The following is a 24,713-nucleotide window of genomic DNA, read 5'->3' on the forward strand; positions in this document are numbered from 1 at the left end:
CATTTGTGTATAAATGTTATCAGTATTGAACGGTTGGAACATTATTATTCAAACTGACCCTAAAAGGGGTGTTTAGTTGGCGAATGCTATAGCAGTCATGTCCATCAAGGTGTTATAATATTGATACATATTTTCAAGTACAATTCACCAATGCGGTGTTTATTGTGTGACCAGTTATTTTACCCGTTAAATACATAATATCGTTTTTTTTTTTATAAAGAAGCTTTTGGTTTAAAGAAAACCATTAAGCCTAACATCCACAAATGAAAGTACACAGTATACCTAGTACAATATCGAGTTTTTAATTTTCACATGAATTGTAGCTCAAAAAACACCACACGCACAAGTCGAACGTTTGTATGCAGATAAATGTTATACGTATCATGATGAATTTACATACGACCACCGTGTTGTTATTTCAAACAACATTTTTATGGCATACATGTAAACGTCAAATTCGTTTTCAAGTACAATTCGACATGCATATTTAGATAAAATGACATCCATTTTTTCCGTGTATCGGTACGTCTAACATTGTAAACATTATTACGTGTACTATGCAAACCAAACGGTATTGACGCGAGTGGGATATTATGATTGTTTTGACAAAGTATAACAATACGCTATGGCCGAGTTTGAAGCCGCCGTGTACACACAACGATCTACCGAATGATTTTCAACAAAAAAGAAAGACTATGATTGCAATAATTTTAAATCACACATGGAACAACACAGAAATTAGAAGCAAACTAAATGAAAAACACGGTATCGGCTGGACGTCAACTTATAAATTCGTAGGTTAAAAGATGTAATCGGATAAAAATTTAAGTTCGGTGAATTTTGTTGTCAACACGTGTGTCCCTTATCAGCAGCCCGACAATTTCGGCTGCGGGCGGGGTTGCTACAACTTCTACCAGTTACCACTTTTTCCAATAAATATTTAACCTATAGAGAAAATGACTATTGGAAAACGTGCATGTTTGATAAACTATCAGGATACCTACTTGAAACAATTGGTAGGTATATTACCTATATTTTTTTTATGTTCTTATAACAATCGGTAAACTAAATACCGTAAAAATTGGCTATAAGCATCTGCATCCAATTAATAAGGCACCATATTTTCCAATAAACATTTATCGTATAATTACCATAAATTAATTTTTTCATTATTAATAAATGAATAGGTAGTACCTGTAATTTGAAGATATTGCTTTTGTTGTGTTAATTATTAGATAGGTATATCTTAACATACCGCTGGTTAATAGGGCAATTGATGTTACCCTACACAATACAATTTTACAGGAGGCACTAAAATACAATTTATTTTGTAGTGTTATAACTAGAAAGTTAAACTGTTGTTTTATAGACAATAAAATACCTATAATATATTTATTAATCAGTATTGAACTTGCTAACCTAATATAATTAATGTTTCTCCAAAATAATGTATATAATTGGATAAACTAATTCTTAAAAAAATAGTTCTAATAATTGTAACCTTCAATAGCATATCTAATTAGTTATAAATACAATGAAAGGAAAGTATCTTTATAATAAATGGTGTATTCCTGAATTCTAACAAAGCAAGCATGTCTTTCTTATCTATGACTTCTTTTTTAAACATATTCTTCACAGTTTGAATTGACCTTTTGCGGAAATCTGTGGCTTGAGGCTCGATGTTCCAAATTCCAGTCCTCTGAAAATGCTTTAAATTGTCTGTTTTTATATTGCGGTCCATTATCTGAGTATACCTACCCCGTTATCGGTATTCCATATCAAGAGATACTTCAATTTATGAATTAACGTTCTTGTGCTTAGATCCGTTAACTCCTCTACCAATATATATATATATATATATATATATATATATATATTTGCTAAAATTAATAGTCAACCACTAAAATATAATTCTTATTATTTTATTAAAATATGTCTGTGCCAACTACTTCTCTGGGTCTGTCCCGGAAGGATATAAAAATAAACAAACCTAAGTCAATGTTCGTCACACTCATTCTCGGATAGAATAAATGTCCCCCAATCAAACTAAACAATCAAGTCATACCTAGGACTGACTTTTGATAAACGACTTAATTGGAAACCACACCTCAATGAGAACAGGAAATTTATCAATCCTAAACTCCACTTCCTACGAGCTACTCCTACTTCTCCGCTCCAACCTACCTCTTCACAATAAAATAATAAACTTCTAATAGCACAGGGACTCTACGAATACAACACCCCTGGGACCTTTTTCGTAAAAAAAACAAGTTTGAAAATTACAAGTGACAAGTAACATGTAAAAACATTTAAGTCCAATTTAGCGCTGTTTCTTAAAATGTTTTTGTTTTTATGCTATACAGTAAATTAGCAAATATTTTTAAGGTTTTAAACTTTTTAATATGACCAAAATAACAAACCAAATACTTCTTGAATGCAATTAAGAGCATAATGATGTAATGTTTGGTGCTTTTTCAGGTCAACTTACTCACTCAAGAGAAGGATTGGAAAAATTTTTTAGACACTGCTAAGAATGTGGGTCAAAAACTGAATGTAAATGTAGCCAGTTCTTATAAACAATTTAATGTTATAGATGCAATAACAGCGTTAAAGCGTAGGAAGTTAGAACATCAAGTTGAATGGCTTAAAAAACAAAACTACAAAGAAATCCTGGAAATATTACAGTTAGAAAATAAATTATTATTGGAATACTCTTAGTTACATTTGATTTAGTACTGGAACATAATACTGACGAATTAAATAAGTAATTTTTATGCATATTATGCAAGGTTTTATACTTTAGGTTACTATTTTTTATTCGTTATTAAACTTTAAATATTATTATATTGTGATAAGATTAATCCATTCTTAACTTTTGTTTAATTTTTATTTTTATTCAAATTTTATAAATATTTTATAATGATAGGTATTGATTTATATTATAAGTTTCAATACTCAAATACCTAGGTACCTACTATATTTGATAAATACAACACTATTTAATTAAACAAAATAGGTAGTTTAATTAGTTTATAAAAGAAAATATAATTAAAAGAACAGAACAAAAATTACATAATGATAGATAGAAAACACTTAAACATAACCTCAAGATAATAATTATCAGCAATTAATCGGATAACAATCATTATAACGATACTACCCCTCGATAGCATAGTACATTAGTATAATTTAACAAATAAAATATATATGTATGAATTATAAAATTTAAATATAAGTAATAATTTAATGTCTGTAATAATAACAACACTATCATTCAATAATCGCTTGAATTGTTCGTTACCTAGACCTTTAGTTACGAAATCTGATAACTGATTAGATGTTGGAATATATTTAAGCTCAATGAGTCCTTCCTTCACCTTTTCACGAACAAAGTGATGTTTTGTGTCTATATTTTTGTTACGCTTTTGTAGCTTTTGAGATGATGATAGATGTATTGCTCCTTGATTGTTTTCAAATAACAGTTATTACTAGAGGTCGAAGCTGTTGGAATAATAATTAATATTCTATATATCAAGAAGTATTTCACAATATATAAATATGTTGTTTATCTGTATAATAAAAATACGTAGTTGTTAATCAGGAAATGTTATAGAAAAACAAAGTTGTTTTTGTAAGCACACGTGTATGTGTAGACGCGTGCAACCTTGTGGGTTAATATAAATAGCATTTGATCTAAGGGCTCGGGGCTCAGTATTTCTATTTAGTTTATACATATTACTAGTGTATTATTGTTTCACTGTGTTGTATATATTCTATGTATAATATATCTATTATTGTAATAACATTATTTGTGTTGAATACTTGATTATCATCTACTACTACTACTACTACTCGCACTCTGATACTATATTAATGTATAGTATTACAACACATTATGGGCCCAGACACTCAGACATACAGTCAAAGGCACACCGGACATCGAGAGTCAAGTATTTGAAGAACACAATTTTTTTTTAAGATCACCAAGTAAGTGAATTATAGTAATTAAGCAGCACCTGACGAAGTGTATATTGGATATACATTTATCAAAGTCGTTCAAGGGTACTATACAAGTACGTCATCTATTGAAATGGAAGAATCAATAAAGATTGCCAAGCTATGCAATATTGAAGGTTGGACACTTTGGAAATTTCAGATGAAGGTAATACTAACTTCATATGAGTTGGGTAGTTTAATTACAGGAGAGTATACAAAACCAGTGCTAACAAGCAAAGAAGCTGACGCCCAGAAAAGATTTAAAGAGGATCTATTATATTGGCAACGTGCTGACTCTAAATGCCAAAAACTGATAGTAACATCGGTTGACAACGGTCCAATGCAATACCTGATTAACTGTAAAACATCGTATGAAATGTGGACAAAATTACTCGCTGTCTATGAGCAGAAAAACGAGGCGAGTATACATTTAATACAACATAAATTTTTCAGTTACGTAAAGGACTCGGCTGACGATATGTCGACGCATATTACCAAATTGCAAAACCTACAGAATCAACTTAGTTTGATGGGACAACCAGTCACAGAATCTATGCTTATGACGAAAATTCTAATGACTTTGCCATCGGAGTATAATCATTTTTACAGTGCATGGGACTCAATGCAGCTAGAAAGTAAGAATTTAAATGAACTAACATCTCGGTTACTTATTGAGGAGTCGAGAATGAATCAAGGTAGTTCGGTAGTTGAATCTGTAGAAGAAAATAATGCTTTAACTGTTAGAAAGTTCCAGAAGAAATTTTCTAAAAAGACAGGCAGTGAAAAATTTGGTGAACGGAAAGTTGGGAATACAAATGTGGGTACTAAAAAGATAGGACCCTGTTTTTATTGCAAAAAGGGCGGTCATTTCAAAAAGGACTGCAGGAAGTATAAAAGAGGACCAAGACGATGCCAAGGGAAATTCGTCACAATCAAGTGAAATAGGACAAGCTTTTTACAGTGAACTGTTATTCACAGAACAGGAATCGGATAACTGGTATCTAGACTCTGGTGCTACTAACCATATGACGGGACATAAAAATTGGTATGTTCATTATAATCAATTTAAATCGCCAATTAAAGTGAAAATAGGCGATGGCACTATTTTATATGCGCAAGGTTCTGGTCAAATCAATATTATATGTTATGTTAGAAATAATCAGTATAATAATTTTATGACTTATGTTTATTATGTACCTGAACTAAAATATAATTTATTCAGTGTTGGTTCTACGTTGGACAAGGGCATGAAAATGATGTCAGATAATAAAAAATGTATATTTTTACTAAACAACAAGATCATTTGTGAAGCGGTACGCAAAAATGGCTTGTATAATGTTAATATTAGAATACAGAACCAGCCAATTAACAAAACGGGTTTCGTCAACGATAAGCAGCCAGAAGCAACGGCCGTAGTAGCGGGTTCATTAACACTGTGGCACGAACGTATGGCACATCAAAACATTGGTTACGTAAGAAGTTGTTTACTTAAACATAATATTAAGGTGGAGAGTGACAATAACTTCACATGCGAGGCATGTATTATGGGTAAACATAGTAGAAAATCATTTCAAAGTCGTACGGACAAATCACAAAAAGTGGGAGAATTAATATTTACGGATCTTTGTGGACCTTTCCAGACAGATTCTCTAGGCGGGTCAAAATATTATCTTGTTTTTAAAGATGATTTTTCACACTTTAGAACTGTATATTTCTTAAAACATAAAAATGAAGTTAAAGACAAACTTGAATTGTTTATTAAATGTTTTAAAAATGAGACAGGTAATAAAATAATAGCAATACGTTCGGACAACGGCGGAGAGTTTGTTAATAAACAGGTTTTAGGAATATTAAACAAGTATGGAATCCGTCATCAGAAAACAATAGCCTACACACCACAACAGAATTCTTCAGAACGCGAAAATCGTACGTTGGTGGAGGCTGGTCGATCAGTTTTATATTCCAGAAATATGGATTTATCATTATGGGCAGAAAGTATATCATACGCTAATTATACTTTGAATCTCACAGGTAAAAGCTCAATTAATAATAAAAGTCCATATGAGTTGTATTATAATAAATTGCCTGACATAAATCACTTAAGAGTTTTTGGAACTAAAGTGTATGTACATGTACCCAAGGAAAAACGTCAAAAGTTAGATGCCAAGTCTAGAAGCGGTATTTTCGTTGGATATTCTATTGACAAGCGCGGGTACAGGGTTTATTTTAATGATACGAAAACGGTAAATGATTGCCGGGACGTTATATTCACTAAGGAAATAATAAATACAAATGAAGTTAGCATAAGCGAAAGTGTTACACAGGTTGACGACGAGAAGGAACAAGTCGTGAATGAAAAACCAGTTCAAAACGAGGAAACAGTAACCATACCTATAGTCACGGACACTCATGGGTACAGTTTACGAGACCGCAGCCAATTACAAAAACCGGTAAGGTATCGGTGCATGCTAAGTATATCAGAACCAGTTAACTATTATGAAGCGATAAACAGTGAGTATGCAAATAAGTGGGAAGAAGCAATGAATGACGAGCTTAAGTCATTAATTGAAAATAAAACGTGGGAACTTGTCGACAGACCGATAAATAAAAGTGTTTTAAACAATATGTGGGTATTTAAAATTAAGTTCAATGTAAATGGTCGTCGAGAGATTTAAGGCGCGTTTGGTGGTTAACGGGTCAAGACAAAAACCAGGCGTGGATTTTGGAGAAGTTTTTAGTCCAGTATGCCGATATGAAAGCATACGTACAATATTAGCGGTTTCTGCGGCTAAGAAACTTGAACTCAAACAATTCGACGTGAAAACGGCATTTCTTCATGGAGAATTAGATGAAGAAATTTACATGGATCAACCATTGGGTTTTAATGACAACTCGTGTAGAGTATGTAGATTACGTAAGTCTTTGTACGGATTAAAACAATCACCAAGAAATTGGAATTTTAGATTTAGACATTTTCTAGAAAAATATAATCTTAATCCAACTGATTCAGATCCATGTGTGTATATAAATCATGATAATAATGAAATAGTTATTTTAGCTATATTCGTCGATGATGGTTTAATTGCTTCAAACAGTATTGCAAAATCACAAGAACTCATTTCAAGTTTACAACAAGAGTTTCAAATCACACAAGGAGATTTAGATAATTTCCTAGGTATGTCAATAGAGAAACAAAATGATGGTTCATTATTCATTCATCAGGCCAAGTATGCAAATAATATTATTGAAAGATTTAATATGAATAATGCTAAAGAAGTTTCTGTCCCCATATCTCGAACAGACACGTCATTCGATAACACAGATACGCAGGTATTACAGCCAGGTAATAACTTTTATAGACAAGCAGTAGGGTCACTGTTATTTCTGTCACAAGTAACAAGACCGGATTTAGCGTTTGCAGTTAATTATGCAAGTCGTTTTCTTGCAAAACCTACAAATGCACACTGGCAAATGGTCAAGCGTATAATGCGTTATGTTAAACATACTTATGGTTGTGATTATGGTTTGTGTTATAAATCAGATGATAATTTATTTTTGACTGTCTACAGCGATTCGGATTATGCCGGCGACATTCAAACACGAAGATCTACTTCGGGACATTTATTTGTTGCGGGACCTTGTACAATAGGGTGGAATTCACAACGTCAAGCATCAGTTACTCTGAGTTCAACTGAAGCTGAGTTCGTCGCTAGCTGCGAATCGATAAGAAGTTTAATTTGGTTTAAAAGATTGTTAACTGAATTAACTAATGAAAAGGGATTGTATAAACCTATTTTGTATATAGATAATCAAAATACTATTCGTTTGATTAGGAATGCAGTTTTTCACAAGAGGTCAAAACATATTGATGTTCGTTATCATTTCATTCGGGAGAAGTTTGAAGAAGGTGTATTTGAACTGCAGTACAAAGAAACAGAAAACCAACTAGCTGACATCTTCACGAAGCCATTAGCCAAGGATAGACTTGAAAAGTTACGGTCAATCATAGGCGTGAAGAGGATCACAGAAGATTAATATAGTGTTAAGAAAATATTAATTAAGGGGGTGTGTTGGAATAATAATTAATATTCTATATATCAAGAAGTATTTCTCAATATATAAATATGTTGTTTATCTGTATAATAAAAATACGTAGTTGTTAATCAGGAAATGTTATAGAAAAACAAAGTTGTTTTTGTAAGCACACGTGTATGTGTAGACGCGTGCAACCTTGTGGGTTAATATAAATAGCATTTGATCTAAGGGCTCGGGGCTCAGTATTTCTATTCAGTTTATACATATTACTAGTGTATTATTGTTTCACTGTGTTGTATATATTCTATGTATAATATATCTATTATTGTAATAACATTATTTGTGTTGAATACTTGATTATCATCTACTACTACTACTACTACTCGCACTCTGATACTATATTTATGTATAGTATTACAACAAAAGCGTAAATAAAAAAATACAGCCATTAACACGCCAACAAGTTGACAATTGTATAATAACGGAACGCGAAAATCTACTAAAAATAGAAATTACAGAGTTAGAATTAGAAGTAGAGAAGAAATGTTACAAAGTATTTTACTAGAAGAACAAAATTTGAAATCAGAACAACCTGACAAAATTCATCCTACATTTCATAACCTATATCATTTTTTACATAGTACATAGCATATACTAGTATAGTATATGGATAAATTTTCAAATGCATTTTAATAATCGCTCTATGTTTTATCAATATCCTAATATCTAATCCTGGGGTCCCGAAGAGTGAAGCGGTCATCCGCAATATATACATAGACGGAACAACCGGCCGTCCATTCGGTACCAATCAAATAGTTGTGGTATACTTATTTCTGTTTAATTATGTTGTGGTCGTTCTTTCCAGGTGAAACACCAGCGTCTACGCTGACCTCACCAACAGCACCCACCAAACAGATCAGGACTGTTTTTAGGAGGTTGACATTAGCATCGCCCACAAAATCAAAATATTCGGATGAAGAGGTGAGAGAATTAAAGAGGTTAATCTTAACGCAAAGCGAAATGATTGTTGACAGAAATAATCCTTCGTATGTTGGAGTAAGCTTGTTTTTCTTGGGGATATTGGCACGTCGAGCTTGACCCATCTAGTATTGAAAAACGGGGTTTGTGACTAATGAAGGTCACTGTGAATGGTTGGTAATGCCATTTGGATTAAAGAATGCCGCCCCTACTTTCCAAAGGATTATCCAAAACACCTTAGGAGACTTAATGTACAAAGGTTGTATCAACTACCTAGATGATTTTATTATTTACTCCAATACGTTTGAGGACCAGATGGAACTCTTAAAAAATGTTTTTGTAAGTTTGAAGGCACAGAACATTAAACTGAGGCTTGCAAAATGTCATTTCGTTAAATTGGATGTTGAATACTTAGGTATTTCAATTGTTTCCTTTTAAAGACTTAACTAAAAGCTTGCTACTTCCCAGTTAGAAGCTCAAATCACCCAGAACAGGCTACATTCTATGTATGCGCATAATTGCATACCAGTTTATAAACGAGGTATTTTCCTAATTTTAAACAAAAATATATTATCTTTTAATGAAAAATCATTTGTTTAAAATTTTGAACGGTCGATAATCAATTTTGATTTAATAGTTTTAAAGTTTAAAATTTAGGACCAGGGTTGTCTGATAAAAGTGTCGATAATACTGTTGTCAACAATTTAATGGAGTCATATTTGAACAGTGGAAGAACATTAGTAGCTGATAAATTATTATAACAATATAAAACTTGCATAATATAAACTTGCAATAGAACTATTAAAACAAAAAACCCACTTAGTTGAAACTTTAAGACAAAAATTTTAACAAACAAGTCTTGCTACCTGTGTTTTTGTTGGCTCTTCTGCTGTTTTAGTGGCTTCTAAAAATATTAAATTTTATTTATCAATATTTTTTAACTTTTGGCAATATTTTCCCGGTTAATTATAAATTTATGTCTCGTTTAACTCCATTTCTGACTCGTTGAATTTGCTTTACTCAGTTTTTATCGGTTTCAAACGCAGCTATAAGTTTACATCTTCATAAACTAAGAGTTACCGGCTCCATCATGTTTTATATATATTTCATTTATATAAAATAAGCCTTTAGTAAATTTATAATTATTATTTTTTTATTTTAAATGTTTGACATTACTCAATTCTGTATGGCTTTATTATGCCATACAAATCTAGGGGACCACCAAGTCTTCCAACACAAGGACTATGCAAGCATTTCAATCTATTAGTCTTCGTGTGATACAGGTGCTCCATGGTTACTTTTCAAACGCCAACATGCACAGACCTGAAAATCCCCATACTAAACCTACAATTCCATCAAAAACTCCAAAACCATTCTAACCCTTTAATGTCACCTCTCTACACTCACGCTTCTCTAAAATCTTATTCGTAGATTAAGTATATAATTCATTAAATTTACTGATTGTGTAGTGTATAGATTGTAAATAAAAAATTTTAGTTAATAAAAAAAAATGTTTTCTATATTATGTTACATACGTTGTACTGCTTTTTCAGTATACATTCTTATAACATGATTACAATAGCTCTAATAATACTTAAATAGTATTGGTCAAGAAACTATCATCTCATGACGGCGGCGTTGGGCCTTAAGCTGATGATAACTATTAAAATAGCAGGTAAACAAGTTGAACTTCTTATAATAATAAAATACTGGTCTTTGTTACGTTTGTACAAAGACTTCAAGGATAAAAATGAAACAATGTTACTACATAACATATTTAACACACTTGTTCATAATTATAACCCGTAAATTAAACTTTCACCGTCAGTTCCGCAAGTCGCAACAGATTTAGAATGTGTGACAAATAACACAATCCGATAAGTTTATTTGAACATATTGTATACTCTGATATTACAATTATTACAACAGCGTGCAGTGAAATATTCAGTTTAAAATTACAAACAGTACAACAGTTTGTATACACTTGGCTAACGACCACTAAAACTTAATGGTGGTTTTCTTAGCATTACAATTATATATAAATATATTGTTTATAAGTATATCAACTCATACAATTCCACCCTGTTAGGTGCAGATTGTAATTTACCAACGAATGGATCAATAACCGTGTATCATAGTTTTTTTTTTTGTATCACATTCTTTTTTTTATTATAATATGAGACGTTTGAACGTTTACAAGCCATGATACAATTTTTTTTTATTATTGTTAACGTGTGAATCGTTTACCAATTTTACACCATACAAGCACCGGCTTAAACGTGAAATAGCAACATTTGCTTATTTTCGGCATAAAATGTTAGCCAAGTACACCTAAGTCACCGGTATACCGGGACTGAATACTTATAATACAACCTCCTATTAATCGGCGTCGCCACTCGAGACTAATCGATACGATTGAATTAACAAATGAAACATATTGACTAGGTGAAAAATGTTTATATTTCATCATTGTAAAAATATTTACATTAACAAACGTTCGACGAGCAAGCAGCAACCACGGCCCACGTTGCTAAAATGCGAGTCGGAACGAAAAAAAAAATTATTATGATGATATCTATTTGAACACGGATCTGAGCTGATAACGTGATAACTGATAAGCCGACCACGGTCGTTCTGTCGGTCATTCTGCTAACTCCAATGGCGGGAAACAGTATAATATTCAAAATTATAAAACATAATATTATAATTCATTTTTACTCGCTATGTCGCGCACATCTTGGCGATTACCCAATAAAATAAATATGTTCAACACATACAACCGGATAGTCCGTTATTTTATCTTTTTCACAGAAAAAACATTTTTTTTTAATTGATAAAAATACAATTACAAACAGTATCGTCATAACTGATTTCGACACCCGACACATACTTTTTACGTATTTTATCACTCGACGTGTGACAATATTGTATTTTAAATCGTAAGCTATTGTTTACAATTTATTGTTTGAAGACTTTCCGTAATTTTTTTTTTCTTTACAAAATTATAATAACAATGTGATAATTTAAGTTCAATTTTGAGTAAAAATAAACGCTTAAATCGTTAATACCAAACACCCAATAATTAAATAAAGTATAATCGAGAAGCAAATTACATTACATTTAATAATATGAAGTACAATTCCATCATAAAGCACCATATTATACAAAAGTAATTTAATTCAGATTGTATAAGTATAGCAGATTATCCAAAATGAAAAGTTATGATAATTTTTGCATAGTCGGCGGTAGTAGTAATAGGTATATTCGATTTTGTTATAGTTACTGATTTAAGTTACACAATTTTATACGATTGAGTGATTTATAATTATAAGAAACAAGTTAATAGAGAGGCCCCGCGCTTTACCTTACCAAAATTATACAAACAAAAACTGGCCACTACGACCGTTGGGTCATATAGATCCGACGTCTGAAGTACTGGTCGGCATTTCTTGAATTCTCACATTCCTCAAAAAAGACAGTCGGCAGATTTTACACTATGCATAATTACAGAAATATTCAATTATATGATTCCTTCATAAATATTGAAAATTCCATAATAACATATTAACACATAGTTCAATCTTGTGTTATCCTACATCAGTCTCGGCATTCGGATAATCAAGGTATTTCCAATACAATATTATATTTGATGAAAACTAAAACACCGAGTTATATCAGGTTTTATCCGATACTTAACTTGTATGTATCTACTAACATTATACAAGCGCCAAGCAGGTAGTCGTCGAGAGCCCATTTGTAACAAAATTGTTTTCACTAATATTAAATATTCTCAAAATACCCGCGTTATCGCGACAACCGCCACCCGCCCAGTCATGCCTACCGGCCTACATATATACACATATGGGCCGCTGTGACCGGGTGTGTAAGGTTCGTTTTTTGTTTGTGTAATAATTACGTGCTGTTTTATAAGCCTTCATTTTCACTTCCACATTCATAGGACATGGGTCATAACTCATAAAGTACTATCAAAACTTATTGACAGCCGACAGGTAATATATATTGTGAAGTTCTCGCAAGTCTGTGGCCTTTGAGGACTTGTACACAAAAGTTCAAGTAGGAAGTTGGAAGATTTTTAAATAAAATTGAATACTTTCAATTAAAAATAAGGTATGATATGTATTACAACAAGCATTAATTTAATACATAGACAGTAAAATGAGTGTTTTGTTTCAGGTATATCATTGATAATACGCAGCCAGAACACTTCTAACTTGTTCTGGTGAAACGGCTGGTATTTACGCAAAATGCCCATCCGGTTGTAGTGGAAGGAGTCCTTCGAATCTCCGCCTCGGTGACCTTTTCCCACTTGTGCAATCGTTAGTCCGGGTTGTTGGTGAATGGCCAAACTGTCTACTGTTAATTGCGGAACATTGTCGGATAGATAATTTTATACAATATTTATGTGTTTGTTTGTGCGTTTTTTACAATCTTTTAGTTGTACAAAGTATATGTTTTCTTATAGTTGCATAAATAAATTGGTTTTTACAATTTATAATTGGATTTTACAATTTATAACGTTGTTTACCTTTTGGTTACATACAAAGTATAGAATAACTCGTTTAGGTCGTGCACATTATTAATATTCAAGGAGAAATCGGTCATGTCGTAAACTTGGCTGGATTTAGTAATCCATTACAATATTTTAAGTTATACCGTATAGTAATTAGTAATCTTGTAGAATATGAAATAGAGTACATTTCTCATCAACTTCACATAAACAAGCCATGTTGGATTGTTGTTCGTTTACAGGGTTTTCTAGTAAATCTAATACCATCGATGTTATGTTAAATAACCAGTTACGGCAATCTGCTATACGTGAGAAACAAGAACAAGCATTTAACAGAGATGCAGTCAGTGTTTCAATAGATGTAGCACGTACTTTAGCGAGACAAGGACTTGCGTTCCGTAGTCATAATGAAGGTGCAAATGAATCTTAAAATGGACATTTTTATCAAGTTGTTCTTTTACTTCCCCGTCACAATGCAATATTGAAAAGATAGCTTTATGATAAATCTATGCGTTCCCATCAAGTTACATATCTCAGTATGAAGTCTCAAAATGAGCTTATCGAACTGTTAGCTGCAGACATACGCAAAAAGATAGTACAAGAAGTGTCAAAATCTGATATATCCTCAGTTTTAGCTGATACCACGCCGGATGTTGCACTTAAAGACCAATTATCTGTTTGTTTGAGATATGTCGATCAAGGGGGATCACCAAACGAACGATTACTTGGTGTCGTTGAAGTAACAGATAAAACTGGATATGGGTTGGCAAAAAGTATTTATGACAGTTTGATAAAATATGAACTAAAAACTGGGAACGTTGCTTTTCAGTCATATGATTATGCTAGTAGTATGAGTGGCATTAACAAAGGAGCTCAACGTTTTTTTTCTGAGTTTGTTGGACATACAGTTCCATATATCCAATGTCAAGCACACAGACTAAATACTTTTCTGGAACACGGCTGCAAGGCTAGTCATATAATTGGAAACTTCATTGACATTCTTGAAAACATCTATGTATTTTTCTCGGCAAGTACAAAAAGATCAAGTAATTTAATGGAACGTATGGCAAAAATTGAGGGAAGTCTGAAGCTCAGGATTTTATCAAAAACTCGATGGACAGCCCGAGCCGAAAGCATCAAGACTGTGTGGACATCTTTAGAGGCAGTTGTTGACACATTGGAATATATTAATAATTCAAATAGTTTTGATAATTTAACTAAAACTAAAGCTTTTGGATTAAAAAAAAAATTCTAAATTTTGATTTTTTTTGTTTCTTTAATATTTATGAAAAACTAGAAGTCCAAGAAATAATAATAATGCGTTTTATTTCGTTTTAAATGATCAAAAAGTAAGAGTATGTAAATTATTTTTCAAGAACACGTTAGATATAAATGATCGACCGATTCGTACTGTCCTAGAAAAACAAAATAAAATAGTAAATACTCTGTAATGAGACTGTTTTTTTTGCCACGCTTGTGGTAACACTGCGAATCTGAAACTTCGTTCGGTTAATCTCTCAGCCCTCCTCTATCGATGCATGTGCTCGCGATTTTCGTACGATAATTAGTTTTCCAGTTGTGTTATGTTTTCGACAACGTGTTTGTAAGGCGTGTCACAAATATGGAACAACGTAATATTGAACAGCGGTACGCGATTAAATTTTGCGTTAAACTCGGCGATTCCGTTATGGAAACGTACGATAAATTGGTGAAAGTGTTCGGTGATGAAGCCCTGAGTCGTGCTCAGGTGTTTCGATGGCATAAAAATTTTAAAAATGGTCGTGAAAGCGTCGGGGATGAACCGCGAAGTGGGAGACCGGTTGAAGCTCGAACTGACAACAATGTTCAGCGTGTGCGCACTCTCGTGCGTCAAGATCGGCGTTTAACCGTTCGAATATTGGCTGATGAACTTAATTTGAAACGAGAAACCGTTAGAAAAATTTTAACTGATGATTTGTCCATGAAAAAACTGTGTGCAAAGATGGTACCGAAGAACCTTTCGGCGGATCAAAAACACGTGCGAATGTCCATTTCACAGGATTGTCTGGAACAGGTTGAAGCTGATCCAACTCTTCTCGATCGTGTAATTACTGGTGATGAAAGTTGGTATTTTCAGTACGATCCCGAAACAAAACGACAAAGTCAACAGTGGCTGTCTCCTGGTGCAGCCAGACCGAAGAAGGCGAGAATGAGCAAATCAAAAGTGAAAACGATGATGATTTGTTTCTTTGACAGCAAAGGGATCGTGCACAAAGAGTTCGTACCACCTGGGCAGACCGTCAACCAACATTTTTACCTAAAAGTACTCGATCGGCTGCGAAAACGAGTCATTAGAGTCCGTCCAGAGATTGCCAAAACGTGGATCCTTCATCATGACAATGCTCCATGCCATCGTGCCTTCAGTGTGTCGCGATTTTGACCTCTAAGAACATCGCAGTGTTGCCACAAGCGCCCTATTCGCCGGATATGTCACCCTGCGACTTCTTTTTGTTCCCTCAAACAAAATTGGCCGTGAAAGGAACGCATTTTGAGTCCATAACTGACATCCAGAACGCCGTGACGAGGATACTTCAGGACATTCCAGTCGAAGCCTTCCAGAAATGTTATGAGAGCTGGAAAGAACGTTGGAACCAATGTATAGTGGTGGGAGGGGAGTACTTTGAAGGGGATCACATCGATGTATCTTAATATTTAAATATACGTATTTTATTGAATTAGTCTCATTACTTATTGGTCAGACCTCGTAGAAGGGGAAAACATGGCCAACATGTTAAAGTTGACGGTAAAATAAGGGATAGTATCATAAAACATATTTCTTCTATACCAAAAATTGAAAGTCACTACGCAAGAGCAGATACTTCAAAACGTTTCATTGATGGAAGTAGGTCTATTGCTGATATTCACAGGAATTATGTGGCTGATTATAAAGAAAAGAATGTTCCATTTGGTAACTATGTATTGTTTTATCGTATTTTCACTGAAGAATTTAATATTTCATTTTTTCAATCAAAGAAAGACTTGTGTGGCTTATAATAATGCAATAGGTGAAGACAAAAATGGTTTAAAAAATAATTATGAAGAGCACTTGGTTGAAAAAGATTTGTCCAGAACTGAGAAACAACTTGATAAAGAAAAGTCAAATTTAATTTTAGCTGTTTACGATTTACAAGCTGTGATGCCACTGCCAAAAGGAGATGTTTCTACATTTTATTACATGTCAAAGTTAAATGTTTTTAATTTTACTATTTATGACCTACAGAAAAATATTGCTGATTGCTATGTATGGGATGAGTCAAATGGTCACAGAGGTGTGAATGAGTTGGGAACTTGTATATTGAAATATTTAAAAATGAAGTCTGATAAAAATGAAGGGGATGTAATTTTCTATTCTGATAATTGTCCCGGGCAAAATAAAAATAAATTTATACTTGCATTATACATTTACGCAGTTCGTCATTTCAATAATATAAGAACAATCACACACAAATACCTTATAAAAGGCCACACTCAAAATGAAGGTGATTCAGTTCATTCCTTAATAGAGAGACAATGTAAAAAACAGTTAAAAAGTGGGCCTATTTACACTCCCGAAGCCTTTGTCTCGATAATTCGTTCTGCTAAAAAAACTGGAGAGCCATATCATGTTCACAAATTATGCTACGAAGATTCTTATGATATAAAAAATCTGTGTAATCAAATTGGTGTAAATATTACAGTTAATACAGAGAATGAAGCGGTGAAGTTTATGAATATAAAAATGATGAATGTTGAAAAACAATCACCAACATCTATTTTTTATAAAACGTCATACTCTCAAGCAGAATTCAAAGAAGCTATTGTGATCAGAAAAAAAAGGAAGCTGTTGAGTTAAAAAACGAATTTTCTGCAAAACCAGGGATCTCAGAAAAGAAACAAAGTGACTTATTACATTTAATAAAGAAAAATAGCATACCAAACTTTTATAAACCATATTATGAACAATTATAAATTTTCTGTGATATTATAATATTAATCTAATGTTAATTCATTCATAAGTTTAAAGATTATGTTTTATTATTTAAATATTGTGATGTTATGTTTCTTTACTAAAAGATTTTGTTATGTTAATCATTTAAAAGAGTTAAATTTCTGTTACCTAAAGTTTAAAATATTGTGATAATTATAAATAGTTAATTGGAATTTTGTACTGTTTTTAAGTTAATAAAGTTGAGCAATTATTATAATTTGTGTAAATATTAATAGTTACCCAACCATGTTGTAACTACATTTATTGATAATACATTATATTTGGTACTAACTAAAAATAAAATTGTTGCATTAACGACATATTACTAAATAACTCATAACTAAAATTTAATCTTTGCATCAATAGTGTCATAAGTTAAAATCTTAAACTAACTCCTAATTTTATAATAATAATATTGTTGTAGGTAAGAATAGAAAGCAAGAATATAGTGTGTTATAACACTTTACTTCTAAAAAAAAAAGTTTTAAAGCAATATAAATATTAAACATGATTTTATCATAATTTCATTGTAAATAAAATTTTCAAATTCGTTTTGTGTAAAATCATGTTTTTTGTGTTATGTCGTCGTTGTAGCAAACAAGCGATGTATATATACAAGTATTAGAGATAGTGCAAATGCAAAACGTTATGTAAAATCGTGGATTTTATTAAAATACAAACTTCAAAAAGGAGTTAATTTGTTAATTTGTTAATATGTTTTCAAAATATTATTTGTGTGTACAAATAAATAATGTTTGAGACAACTCAAGCCAAGTTGCCGAGTATATATTGTTATTTAAAATATATTTTAAATACAATATAATATAATTTTTATAATAATAGCTGCGAGATATTTTTAACAAATACCGTGTACGTGATGTACAGAAAACGGTTGTATTACAAATTTTAACACAAAAACAAAAAAAAAAAAAAATATATTCTACAGGTTTTGGTTAGACAGACCGAATCAGATAGAATATCTTACAATATACATACTGAGTCCTTACTAGCTAATAATAATATCCTCAGTTGCTCAGACTTTAATATACAAACAATAAAATATAATTGCTTTTGAAAAAAAAAATAAAGGGAAAATGAACAGAAAGTTAATAGTAGGAACTTTAGGTTGTAATACAATTTTACATTTTCAAGCAGTTTTAGAAATTAAAGCCTGGAAATTACACCAAAGGTAGATCTAGAACGGAATTTATAACATATACAATTTAGCCACTTATTAGAACAAGGGCCCATTTCATTTTTTTTTTGTAAAATGCGTTTTTTTTTATACTTTATTATTTATTATTATTGTGGTAGAATACTGGACCAGTATGCAGTAAGATTAATTGTTGGTTAGCCATCTAAAAATATGTCTCTGTAAAGTATCAAATAATACAGGTGTTTGATGCACTGAATATTATTATTATTATGTAACTGTCCATATCTAAACACTTAAAAGTTAATATAAGGGTGTGTCTTAATTTTAGTCAGTTATTGTTGTAGGCAATTAAATTGAATTTACAAATAATTAACACCAATTTAAATAATTAAATTAAACTCTTATATTTATTAATTAATTTATATATGGTGGTGCTCTAACGTAACTAATATCGATCAATTAATATCACTTTGATTTCAACGGTTAGGTGGTTATTAATTGATCAGAATTTTTGTTTCAGTAGTTATTCATTTTGATGTTGATTGACGGATAGTTTGCTTTCTAATGTTACCACTTGATTTTTCTACGTTGGATTCACCAATTTGAGAAGACTGTTATTCGGTGATACGATCCAAGCCAAATATTTTGACCGTTGGAAGCGACCAGTATTGGTATGTCTAATTACATTCTTATACATAAACAACATATACTAACTACATACACATATATTTAACTTTTTACAGTGTCTGTTGATTTCCATGCCTGCCGAAAAATGATAAGAATGTCAAATTGGATGCAAGATCACTTTGTTGATGTTACAAACTCATTTAGCAAATTATAATTGTATGATTGTTGATGTAAATTATTTCAAGATGCATTTTCAATATTTTTTGTACTGTAATTAGAATATTACACTTTGGTTAGATTAGATTAACTTATAATTTGTGCTATTCATTCTATTATAACTAATTAAGGTACATTTCATTTGTTTTTTACTCTTGAGTTCACAGGATACACAAACATATAATTTATCTACAATTTTGGACTTCTGATAAACCAGCAGACCTCTTAAGTATACCGCGTGTACCTTTCATGATTAAATTCTAATTCTAATTCTAAACGTACAATACCAAATACTGACATAGATATGATTTCTCAACAGATTACGATTCTAATGACCAATATCTAGACATATAATATAGTATAGGTACTACACTTAAACAAGTTTTGTTTCGCATAACACCATACCACACATTTAGCCGACTGACCTCTAAACATTTCTTTCTGTTTTATACCATTGCTTACCAAGCCCGTAAAGTAAGCAACACCACATACTTGATTTTCAACATATCATTCAAATAAAAAAAAATTTTTTTTTTAAATTGATATTACATAATGAAAAATAAAATTATATTGTCATTTTTAATTATGATCATTTAGTAGGATGATCTGTTGGTTAGCCATCTAAAAAAATATAAATTTATGGATTAAAAAAATATGAATGTATATTAATTTATCTATTACATAGAAAATATGTCACTGGATAAGTATAAAATAATATAGGTATTTGATTTGATGCACTGAATATTTTTATTATTATTATTATGTAACTCTCCAGATTTAAAAACTTAAAAGGTTTGCATCGAGACATTTTATTTAACCTCTCTTTGGACGTTTTTATAAGTACTGTCGTCAAATAGTCAATCAAAAATCCAAATAATGTTTTTACCACTCTTCACTTCTTTCCCTTTTAAGTTTTATTGTATACAGATTGACCTCTAGACATTTCATTCATGTTTTTTACTCTTGAGTTCTTAAACACTTGAACTTCTGTTAAACCACCAGACCTTTAATATACATATTTAATGCATTATGCTGATATTTACATTCTAATCGTACAGTACGTCATTATCGGGTAATGGCATAGACAGTGATTTCTGAACAAATAAGGATTTTAATTCAACCAATATCAAGACATAACGTACTACGTTTGATACATTTTTGTTATAGGTATCTACAATACACCAGACATTCGATATTTTAGCCTATCGGCCTCTAGACATTACGTTCTCTTTTAAACCATCGCTTACTAAACCCTTAAGTAAGCAAAACCGGACACTTGATTTTTAACTGTCTGATTTTATACATTTCTTTTAACCCAATGATGCAAGGAGCGCCAGCTACTCAAATTTTTATAGGTACATAGATCGTTTCTGATCCGACAAATAGCTAGACACACTACAGTTAAACAGTTAGCTTGGAAAATATTTTCTTGAACCTAGGTATGAATTCTGATAGCTAGATATATATGATACCTATATATAGACATATAAATATAGGTACTATGAATTATAACGACATTACTTTAGGACACAATGCGTTGGCCCGACACCCCCCTCGGAACCGCTGTGCATTAACTTCCACATATCGTGGCCGGCGTGTAAGAATAGGAGATTTATTCGACCGATATCTAGATATATAATATAGATGAGTATTACGTTTTAAAAAGTTTTGTTTCAAATAGGTATACCATACCAGACCATTTAGCCAGCTGACTTCTAAACATTTCTTTCTATTTAAAACCATTGCTTACTAAGCCCGTGAAGTAAGCAACACCAGATACTTTATTTTCAACATATCATTCAAATTAAAAAAAAAAATAATTGTACTTTAAGCAAGTAGCACACTCGCCTTATTAGTATGACGTTTCTGATCGGACAGATAGCTACACAGGTAGCTCACACTACAGTTAATCAGTACTTAGCTTGCAGAACACTTTTTCGAAACTAAGTATGAACTATGATTACTAGATAAAGGTACCATGAATTATAACGGCATTACTTTAAAACGTAGTACGCTGGCTCGACACGGTGGCCGGCGTAGCCGGCACCCCCCTCAGAACCGCTGTGTACTGACATGTAACATACTGCGTTTGAACAAATTTTGTTTCACAAAGGTAAACCATAACAGACATTTAGCCGACTGACCTCTAGACATTTTTATCTGTTTTCATCTCATAAAGTTAAGCGGGATGACACCACTTTACTTAAACTTAATTTTAAACCTGTAACCTCCTCCTAGACTGTAGCCTACAAATCTAGGATATTTTTAGTTAGCGGAGCGAAGCGACGGCGCCGAGCGAGCAAGCGCCAAAACACTCGGATCAATCGAGAGGTGCAGGTTCGATCGGAGCGTGCGATCCAATTTTTTTTAATTTATATTTTAATGTTTAGAAACGGTTGAAGCCTCAAAAACATTAATTTAACTTGGCCTATCCGCTTCTAAATGCAAAAAACCCAAACTATGTTTAAAATAAGAAGCGACCTCGGCGGCTATCTAAAAAGCACCGGACACTCGCTTTTTAACCGACTAACCTCTAGACATTCAATTTGAATTTAAACCATTTTTTACTCTAATCGGTGAGTAAGCAGAACTGGACACTCGCCTTATAACCTCTAGACTTTCAAATTTAATTTAAACCATATTTTTACTTTAATCGTGTTAACTATTTCACACGGATATACCTAATAATACAAATATATTTAAACGAAATGACTGAGACGACCTAGGTTGAACTAGTGTACATTTATTTTAACATCAATTACAATTATAAGTATAACAAATTACGGCCCGACACGGTACTACGCGAGTACATCGCTCTGTACTCTCACGGAACCACTACTGCACAATGCACGCCACCGGTCGGCTATCGCTGCGGCCGGTGCGTTAAGATAACAAATAGTAACATATGGATTCTTATCAGTCGTTAAGCAGCACTGGGCAGTGTGAAGGGCAGTTCTTCCAAAAAATGATAAGAGATAAGAGTTCTTCCAAAAGATAACACAATTTTTATTTTATCAGCGTGACCAACCCAGAAACACCAAAATATAAAATCACATTCTATCAGTCTGCCAATTCTATCAGAATAAAAGTAACTAAAATATAACTAACGTTTGTCAGAGTTAACTGTTATCTCTAGAACTAAACGGCAATAATTCAAATGATAAAAAAAAATAACCGTGTTAAAATATATTATATTTTCTTAAATAGTACACATTTTTACGATACATTTATAATGACAAAAAACCAACTAGTTCATATGACGACAACGATAATTATTGGTAAATAAAATTTACTTTCGTTTCTTATTAATATTAAATGAATATTTTTATTAGAATTCTTTTTTAATTCATAATTCAAAACTCTTATTTTCACATAATATAAACTTGCAATATTTAATATGAATAACATAATATATTTATCAATTATAGTACCTAGCGACAAAGTTCATACATACACTATATTGTACTAATTTGTGTGACAATATTATTACATCCTATTTAAATAAAACTATTAATACAAGTAAATTATGTTTTACAGTATGATGGTAGTTGTCTGAAGTCATAAAAAGCTTATCGGTATGCTTATTCATTAGAGCGGTTCGATTCCTGAAACTATCTCTAGTCTGATTAAGTGTGGTAACAGGTATGGAGTTATTTTTTGTAAAATTGTTTTAATTGATTTAATCTCTATTATTTTAATAATTAACATTTCAACTTTTAACTTATTTATTAATAATATATCTTTCAGTTTTAAGATGAGTCAAAGATTCTGGTTGAACAGTTCTCCATTGACACTAACTGGAAGAAATAATTGTTTTATCATTTGTCTAAATAGACTAGGTAAGGAAAACATTCTAGATTTGTAGTATTAATACAAATATTGATACAAAATTAGTTTAATATCAATCTAAAACACCCTAATATAGGATATTTAAAAAAAAAGAAATCAAATGTAAATTATCTTTCTTTTTAATAATTTAATTTACTATTTTCTAACATTGTTAGTTTTTGTACAAGAAAAATTGCATTTACTTGTAGATCTTACGCTTCATTGGTATGAGATAACAAACTAGGTCCACTTGATATATACCGGTCACAAATATAGTCTATTCATGAAATCACTCTTCTAAGTGTTATTGATAGATAATTTAAGTTGAATGGTATAAAAAGTTGGAAGTTAAATGGTATAAAAAAATGTCATTATCAATTTTCGTTATATTTAATTTTAACTTCACAATTAACAAACGTTAACATTAGTAATTCATTTAAAATTGGTTTTATATTATAATTATTATTAATATTATTTAACCATTTGTTGTTTTTTCAGCTAGAATGTGACCAGAGGAAGATTAAATGGACATATCATATATTTCTCCATGGACACTGTAATCCATAGACGGATTTTTGACACTATATTTGAATATTTGTTGTTGAAGTTAATTGGATTTTGTGCAAAACCCCTGGAAGAATATTCTGTATCAGACTAACAGTATAAACGCCACCCAGTATTTCTGTTTACCTGCTGTTAGACATCGTAGTATCATCTCCAATCTCTTTATATTTTGTTTAATTTTATTTAAAAAAGTCTCATTATAATTTATTATTAATCAACTGTAATTCAGTTGTTTATTTATTGAATAACTTATTATCCTGTCTTCAACGTCCATATAAACTGTACTGTATTTATGACCACTACACTGATATCTCATTTGGCTAAATATTTTTAATTTTCAACTACATTAAAACAAAATTAAGATTGTTAAAATTTTTTTTTTTTTTGAATACTTGTATTATTGTTTGAATATTTTTACACTTTAAGTGTCAATACAAGTATCTTTAGTTTAACGATACTAACAGTATATTACTATTACAATTTTGACAAACATAATTATTAGCCTACCAAATAAATTATAAATGTAGCTTCTGTATTTGCTTATTTATTAATATTTACTTACCTTAATAACATTAAAATATTAATTTATTGTAGAAATATCTTGACCTAACTGAAAGATTGAAAATTTGTAAACTGTTGTGAAATTATGTTGATGTTATTAGGAAAAATTGTGTAGTCAAAATTTTGAATACCTAGATAAAAAAAAAAAACGGTACAATTTTTTTTTGCTAAACCAAGTTATTATACATTTGTAAATTTTGATGTTTAGTTTATAATAT

General features: G+C 31.4%; 1 long non-coding RNA gene across 1 annotated transcript; it reads left to right on the forward strand.

Annotated features, from left to right (window-relative positions):
• The first annotated feature begins 22,688 nt into the window (after nucleotides 1-22,688).
• LOC126847770 (uncharacterized) lies at nucleotides 22,689-24,507 on the forward strand. The gene is made up of 4 exons (XR_007687131.1): nucleotides 22,689-22,820; nucleotides 23,080-23,184; nucleotides 23,290-23,381; nucleotides 23,869-24,507. It is a non-coding gene; the product is annotated as an uncharacterized LOC126847770 (long non-coding RNA).
• Nucleotides 24,508-24,713: the final 206 nt, after the last annotated feature.

This window comes from Adelges cooleyi, unplaced genomic scaffold, assembly GCF_023614345.1.
Source record: "Adelges cooleyi isolate 19-005CV unplaced genomic scaffold, UGA_ACOO_1.1 ACOO_flye_CR_arks_rails_tigmint_CR_PRNA_118, whole genome shotgun sequence".
Lineage (NCBI taxonomy): Eukaryota > Metazoa > Arthropoda > Insecta > Hemiptera > Adelgidae > Adelges > Adelges cooleyi.